The sequence below is a fragment of the Nannospalax galili genome, unplaced genomic scaffold (genome assembly GCF_000622305.1).
Source record: "Nannospalax galili isolate Female #2095 unplaced genomic scaffold, S.galili_v1.0 scaffold1189, whole genome shotgun sequence".
NCBI lineage: Eukaryota > Metazoa > Chordata > Mammalia > Rodentia > Spalacidae > Nannospalax > Nannospalax galili.
In genome coordinates, this window is record NW_008360313.1 from 2,345,417 (window position 1) to 2,353,574 (window position 8,158).

The window sequence follows — 8,158 nt, forward strand, 5'->3', positions numbered from 1 at the left end:
TTTGGTCTTTTTGAGACAGGGTCTCCCTGCAGCCCCAGCTGTCCTGGAACTCACTATGTAGACCAGACTGGCCTTGAACTCACAGAGATCCACCTGCCTCTGCCTCCCAAGTGCTGGGATTAAAGGTGTGCACCACCACGCCCGGCTAATTTAAAGAACTTTTTAAAAATTTCTCCAATTTTGGCCACATTCTACAGCCGTACTACGGAGACCATGGAACACAGAAAACTGGCTCATCAGAGAACAAGAACGAGGCAGGCTAGAAAGGAAAAAACTAAAAGGATGTGGGATGGGAAAAGAAGACTCTCATCCCCAGATCTAGTTTGTGTTTCCAGCTGAACATTAAGGGACATCTACACAACTGATAAAACCAAAATTGCCTACAGAGATAATGCTCATTTCCCTGCCGGGTATTGATCTTAATCTTTAAATCTAAATATTTTATTTATTTTTAGTTTATGTGTGTGTTTTGCCTGCATGTATGTGAGTATACCACCTGTATGCGTGGTGTCTGAGGAAGTCAGAAGAGGGCACCAGATCCCCTGGAACTGGAGTTAAGGACTGGTGTTAGCCACCATGTGAGTACTGGGAGCCAAACCCGGGTCTTCTGAAAAAAACAGCCAATGTTCTTAACTGCTGAGCCATCTTTCCAGCCCCTCATCCCCGAATCTAAATAATATACCTCATAAAAACATCTTACAATTTCTTAAAGGGAAATTCTTTAAGATAAATAAGTAAACCAACTCATACATTTTTTAAAGAATCCTGCAACTTTTAAAAAATATTTTATTATCAAAAAAAAAAAACCTAAAGAGTCTACTTATGGTATTTGTGTAATCTGGTCACTTAATAAAACAGCAACTGCTTGTCAAAATATGTATATTTTATTTATTATTATTATTTTTATTTTATGTGTATGCGTGTATTGCCTGCACATAGGCAAGTGCACCCGTGTTGTACAGTGCTCACAGACATCAGAAGAGACTGTTGGATGCCCTGGAACTGGAGTTATGGACAATTGTTAGCTGCCCTGTGGGTGCTGGGATTTGAACCCCGTCTTCTGCAAGAACAACCAGTGTTCTTAACCGCTGACCCATCTCTCCAGCCCCAACTCATACATTTTTATTGTTAAACTTATGTTTTCAACTTTGCTTAATCTTTAAATTTTGTTCTTTGTCCTCCATGGTCTGTGCTTCAGCTTCTGCCTCCAGATTCCTGTCCTGCCTTGAGTTCCTTCCTGGAGTTCCCTTGATGATGGATTATGACCTAGGAGTTCTAAGCTGAAATAAACACTTTCCTCCCCAAGTTGCTTTTGGTTATGGTGTTTATCACAGCAATAAGGAAGCAAATAGGACAGAGGCTGAATATGAAATTTTACACTAGAGCTTAATTTTAGCAGTTGTACCCTTATTCACGAAGTTACATAATTTTCAAGGAAAATCATGAATAAATATCTTAAAACTCTGCTGTTCACAGGGTTGCTGATTCAGTCTTTAAATCAATCTGTTATTCATTTGAAAAAAATTGGAGAGCTATCTGCTAGAAACAGAGTATGTAGTTCCTGCTCTCAAAGTAGATAGTTACAAATGCCAGTCTGTTATGAGATTTTTTTTTTTTTTTTTTTTTTTTTTTTTTGCCATTTGAGGGAAATGAAAAAAGACCAAAACAGCAAAGCAGTACCAAACTACCAACATGAAATCTGTAGATGCTTGGAAAATACTTAATACACAAAATATAACAATTTGTATAATGTGTATGTATTGGTATACATGCCTTTTGGGGAAGAATTTTTCTACAGTTCCTGATGATTTTCTAAAATGATGCTGAAGTGGATACTTTACAAATAAAGAGTCTTACTAAGACTAAATGTCAGTGTTTACTGTAACTCTGTGCTCATGGTGCCTCAATGGGAGGCCTATGTGAACTACATATACAGTATTCACAGAGTCAAGATCTCAGGTGTCCTACTTGAAAGCCAGGTATATAAGATCCAAACTGTTGAGAACCACGGTTCTCATGAATCCACAGATACAATCAGTCCTTCTCTGGCCTTGTTTCTTCTTTTTCCTCACTGTAAGTGGGTGTTTCTCAGTGCTCAATTTTCTTTTCTCCCTTTGAATACTCACCATTGGAAAGCACATTCCCTGCAGGATTTCCATAATGCATCTTTACATTGCTTTTTAATTTATAAAATTATTTTATAGTATAAAGTAGAACCTGGTATCAGAGGGTTATGGATTCAAATCTAGGTTCCTGAATTTATTTGTTGTGTGGCCGCAGGCAAGTTATTTGATCTTTCTAGGATTTGGCTTCTTCACTGTGAAAAGGGAATAATAATACCGCCCCATAAGGTTTTATGAGCTGTGAAGGAGGCAATGAGTGTAAAAATTCTCAACAGATGGTGCTGGGATACTTAGATGTCCACATGCAGAAGAATGCAGTTGGACCCCTTCCTCACACATAAGCAAAACTCAAGTCAAAATGAATTATAGACCTTAATGGAAGAGACAAAGATCATTAAACATTCAGTAATAAATCTTCATGACCTTGGTTTGAGCAAAGCCTTCTTACATATGATAAGAAGAAACACAAAGCAACAAAAGAGAAAACATTGAACTTCATCAAAATTAAAGTTTTGTTCTCAAAAGACACCAAAAATGAAAAATAATTCACAGGACTTGTGTCTAATATGGAAGAACTCTTCCAATACAATAACAAAAGAGACAACAAATTTTTCAAATAGACAAAGACTGACATATTTTCAGAGAAGACACACAAATGTCCAATAAACAGATGAAAGATGCTCAGCATCATTAATCAGTATGGAAATAAAGTAACTTCTTGGCCCATGGGATAGCTATAATAAGAGAGATAGATAGGTCAGATGTGGGGGTGCATACTTTTACTCCCAGCACTCAGGAGGCAAAGGTAGGTGGCTGTTAGTGAGATCAACACCACTCTGTTGAACATAGCAAGTTCCAGGTCAGCTGGGGCTGCATAGTTGCCACACAGCAACTTACAACTACTCTTAACTCCAGTTCAAAGGGATCCGATGCCCTCTCCTGGTCTCCACAACATTACATACACATGGTGTACATACATACATACATACATACATACAGGCAAAACACACATACACATAAAATAAAAATAAAATTTAAAAAATAGTTACATATGACCCAGCAATTCTTCTCTTAGGTGTTTACCAGAGCAATGATACTATACATCATATAAAAACTTGTACACAAATACTCACAGCAGCTTTAATAATAATAATCAAAAAGCATGAACAATTCAAATAGCCAATAACTGATGGGTAAATAAAATATAATATGGAATCTTATTCCACAATAAAAAAGGGTACTCGTACATGTGACATGGATGAACCTCGGAAACATAAAGAAGCCAGTCACCAAAGACCACATAAGAATGAGTCTATTTATATGAAATGTCCAAAATAGGCAAACCATGAAAACAGAGTGGATTAGTGGTTGTCTATAGCTGGGGGTGGAGGGAGTAGTAGTGAATGAGTAATGAGGTGATTAAAATGTTAACAAATTAAATGGTGGTTGTTTGGACAATTCTAAAAGTCATTGCATTGAACACTTTTGAGTTAAGTGTAAGGCAAATAATTTCTACTGAAATAAAGCTATGTTTTGGAGGCCAAGTGTGGTGGCACATCACTTTAATCCCAGCACTCATGAGGCAGAGGCAGGGGGATCTATGTGAGTTAGAGGCAATCCTGGTCTACATAGTGAGCTCCAGGCCAGCCAGGGCTACATACTGAGGCCCTGTCTCAGATAGAGGGAGGGAAAGAGAGCTTGATCTTACTTTTTGTTTTGTTGTATGTATATGTACACATGTTCATATTGTGTGCAGGTGTGTGTATATGTGGAGGCCAGAGGTCAAGGTCAGATGTCTTCTAGCACTCTCCACTTTATTTTTAAGACAAGGTCTCTCCCTGAACCTAGAGTTCACTGATTCAGCTAGACTGACTGACCAGAAACCCTATGGATCCACCTGTCTCTACCTCTGGGATTAGAGATGTGCATCACTGTGCCCAGGTTTTTATATAATTGCTGGGGCTCAAAATCAGATCCTTATACTTGTGGAGCAAGCACGTCACCAACTGAACCTTCTCCCCAGCCCAGAGTCATTTTTTAAATGTGTGTCAGAGTGCCCAGCACATTTTCCCCAAACCATGAACATTGTCTATAGCATAATTAACAGCTGTCCACTCACATTTCCCTATATGTGTCTGTCTGAACCCAAAATACCAGGCTCCCAAATCACAACAGATAGTTTTGCACATATGCAGTTGACCCATTATAAAGTAATTTGTTGTATCATTGTTTGTAGTAGAAAATGATTGGCAATAACCTAAGTCCATGAATGGCAGAAACACTTGAATAAATTACAATATATCTACTCATAATACTAAGCAGTAACTAAAAAGAGAAGAGGATGCTCTTTATGAATAGAAATGAAATTATTTCTTAAACATGCTGTTGGGAGAAAAGATTGATATACAAAACTTATAGATAATATATACAAATACATATAAACACATATACATATATGTTCATACATCTGAAAGAATAACAAAATAAAAATAACAGCAACAAAATGTCAAGCTTATCCTTTACTATTAGGGTCGGAAAATAAATGACCATACGTGTTGGATAGCTTTAGTGTCAACTTGACACACCAGGGTAGGGGGAGCCTTAATTGGTGAAATGCCTCCATTGGACTGGCCTGTGGCCATGACCATGGGACATCTTTTTGATTATTGAGTGATGTGGGAGGGCCCAGGCCACTGTGGGTGGCACCACCCTTCGGCAGGTGGGCCTATTTTGTATAATAAAGCAGGTTGAGCATGAAGCAAGTGAGTAAGCAGTGTTCCTCCATTGCCTGTGCTCCAGCTCCTGCCTCCAGGTTCCTGCCCTGAGTTCCTACCTTGGGCTCCCTGATGAATCCAGGAGATGTAAGCTGAATAAACCCTTTCCTCCCCAAGTTGGTATTAGTCAGAGTATTTTGTTACAGCAATGGAGAAACAAACTAGAACAGAAATTGGTACCAGAGAGTGGGGTACTGCTATGATAGACCTACTGTTGGATGATTGTGGAAGCATTTGGAACTTTGGGCTGGAAAAGCCATTGAGTACTAAGAGTTTGTTGCTGTGGGCTTGGAACAGTTAGGCTGAAAGAGTTGTGGACAATGGAGGCATGGCTTGTGAAGCTTCAAAGGGAAGCAGCGACTCTCAGGGCTGTAAAAAGAGACCAACATCACTGTAGTGGATGGAGAGAGCTATCTGCTGTTGATTAGTGATGATGAGGGCCCCCTGGAAGCACAATTTGCCATGTGGGTGGACGAAGTCATCTTTGTCTTCAGCTTAGAGGATGAAATAAGTTTCCAGACTGTCTACCATTACTACAGTCGAATGGCCATCTATCAGAACACCAGCAAGATCCCACTTATGCTGGTAGGGACCCAGGATGCCATAAGTTCCACCAACCCAAGGGTCACTGACGATGCCAGGGCAAGGAAGCTTTCTAATGACCTGAAGAGGTGCACAGACTACGAGACATGTGCCACCTACCAGCTCAACGTGGAGAGGGTCTTCCAGGTTGGGAATCATGGGTAACTTGGCCAGTGGCAAGTCAGCACTGGTGCTCCAGTACCTGACAGGCACATCTGTGCAAGAGGAGTCCCCAGAAGGTGGCAAGTTCAAGAAGGGGATCATGAGTGAATCCTAGATGTCCAGCCTTGAGCTATTTTGCTGGACTTAGGTTTTGCCTAGGTGTACCTGATTCTTTCCTTTGAAATAAGACTGTACTCATTTTGGATTTTACAGGATCCCACTGTTAAGAGACTTTTAAAAGAGACTATGAACTTCTAAGTATTTGGATTTTTTAAGGACTGTGGGACTTCTAAAGTTGTACTGTCTTATGCTGTGATATCGTTAACATCATATGTTGGCAACAAGAAATGGAAAGGTTGTCGTTTAAAAAGTGATGTTTGTGTGTCAAGTTGACAAGAGGTCAATTGTGCTGGATAGCTTTAGTGTCAACTTGACACCTGGGTAGGGGGAGCCTTAACTGGCTTAATTTCCTCCATTGGACTGGCCTGTGGCCATGGCCATGGGGCATCTTTTTGATTATTGAGTGATGTGGAAGGGCCCAGCCCACTGTGGGTAGCACCACCCTTTGGCAGGCAGGCCTATTTTGTATAAGAAAGCAGGTTGAGCATGGAGCAAGCCAGTAAACAGCATTCCTCCATGACCTGTGCTTCAGCTCCTGCCTCCAAGTTCCTGCCCTGAGTTCTTACCTTGGGCTCCCTGATGAATCCGGGAAATGTAAGCTGAATAAACCCTTTCCTCCCCAAGTTGGTATTGGTTAGCAGTGGATATCCGGACACAGGAACAGTTTCTCTCTTCAAGTCACGTGTGTGTGTGTGTGTGTGTGTGTGTGTGTGTGTGTGTGTGTCTGTAGATGGTGGATGAGGGGGAAGGGCAGAGCCCTCATTCTGGGTTCACTGCCCAACTATGGGATGGGAATGTAAAAGGCCCAGCCTCCTCTACTCTGGTGAGGCAACCTGACACATGTTCTGGTAGTTCTGGCAAGATTTCGCTGCATTTGACCAGAGCTGTTACCCACTCATTCATTACAGCTTTTTTGTCTTCTCTCCCTTAATTCTTTCTCCGTCCTCTTATTCAGTTCTCAAATTACCACCTTAATGTTCTCATAATATCCTTGAGGAAACCCAAACTGAAGGTAGGTATTGCTAAGGCAGGTTATTTCTGTCTGGGAAATTTAGTGCTCATGCCATACCCAGACACCTGTGACTGGAACACAAGACCAGCATTAAAACTCACAACCCAGGAGTTTAATGAAGGTTACCACAAGAAGCTGATTTTCTACAAGTACCACCTGACCTCATAGTTACAAAAAGGCAAGTACAGTCTCAATTTAATTTGCTGCTGTTAGGGTTTGAGAATCGAGAATAATTCCCACAGATACCAAGAAGATTGTACAAAAAGTTTATTAAGAAATTTAAAGTAAAAACAACCAATTGGCGGCTAGCCAGGCACAGACTGCATGAGCCAAAGATGGAGTCTGGCCCCAACAATAGCAGGCAGGGGCTTTTATTGGGGAACTCCACAGAAACCCATGCGTGCCAAGCATCTTTTAAAATGATTGGATGTCCCCACATCCTGAGTACGGGGAAGTTCTGATTGATCTGGGCTGTCTTCAAGGCATCAGAATGTGGACTGTTATCTTTTGGGGGCCAGAAGTTTCTGTCTATACCTTATAAGGCTTTTACATGCCCGGGCTTGCTTAACCTATAGCTTTCCAGCAGGGAATAGTAACTGGAAATTTACAACATGCCTGAGTTTGTCTGGGCTTGCCTGGAACAGCTAGCCAAAATGGAGTCAGTGCATTCTGACTCTTGCATTTTAACTCTTCATTCCCCCCTAGAGTTATAACATGGGTTAAATCTTTAAACCGTAGCAAATAAGCAAGCAAGCAAGCAATTGTACAGAAGCTAAATATTTTGCAGTTAGCAAGCAGTTGTCTGGGGTAAAGGACCTTCCTGGGCCACAGGACTGTACGGAGTGCAGATGACCATCAATTGGATGGTCTGTAATCGGGTCCATATAAACCTGAGTAGGGCATTTATCAGGCATGGCCCACATGTAAGGGCAATCAAGAGTATTATCAGAGGTCCTGCCAGTGCTGTAATAAGTGTAGTCAACCATGGGGAACCTGTGAATAAGGATTCATACCAGTTTTGTTGTTGGAGTCTAGCATCTTCCCGTTCCTTTAGGTGTCTGTGGACCTTGGCTAGAGACTGATCACACCCGAGTGGTTAACATAAAAATAGCATTGTTCTCCCAAGGCGGAACATAGACTATGGGGGCACAGGGATCTCGGGGCGCCAGCTGCTAGCGTGGCGCCGGTCTCCTGCATGCACCTGGGAAGCGGGAGGTCCCGCGGCACATCTGCTCCGCGTTGCTGGCGGGTCCCTGCTTCTCCGCGTCTCTGTGGGTCTCTGGTACTGGGGCTGGCCCGGTCGAGTTCCGCCCCAATTTCACCCGTGCACTTCCTCGAGGTGCGAGATCCGTCAGCTGCCGGGTCACGCGGGAAGGTGCGGGACG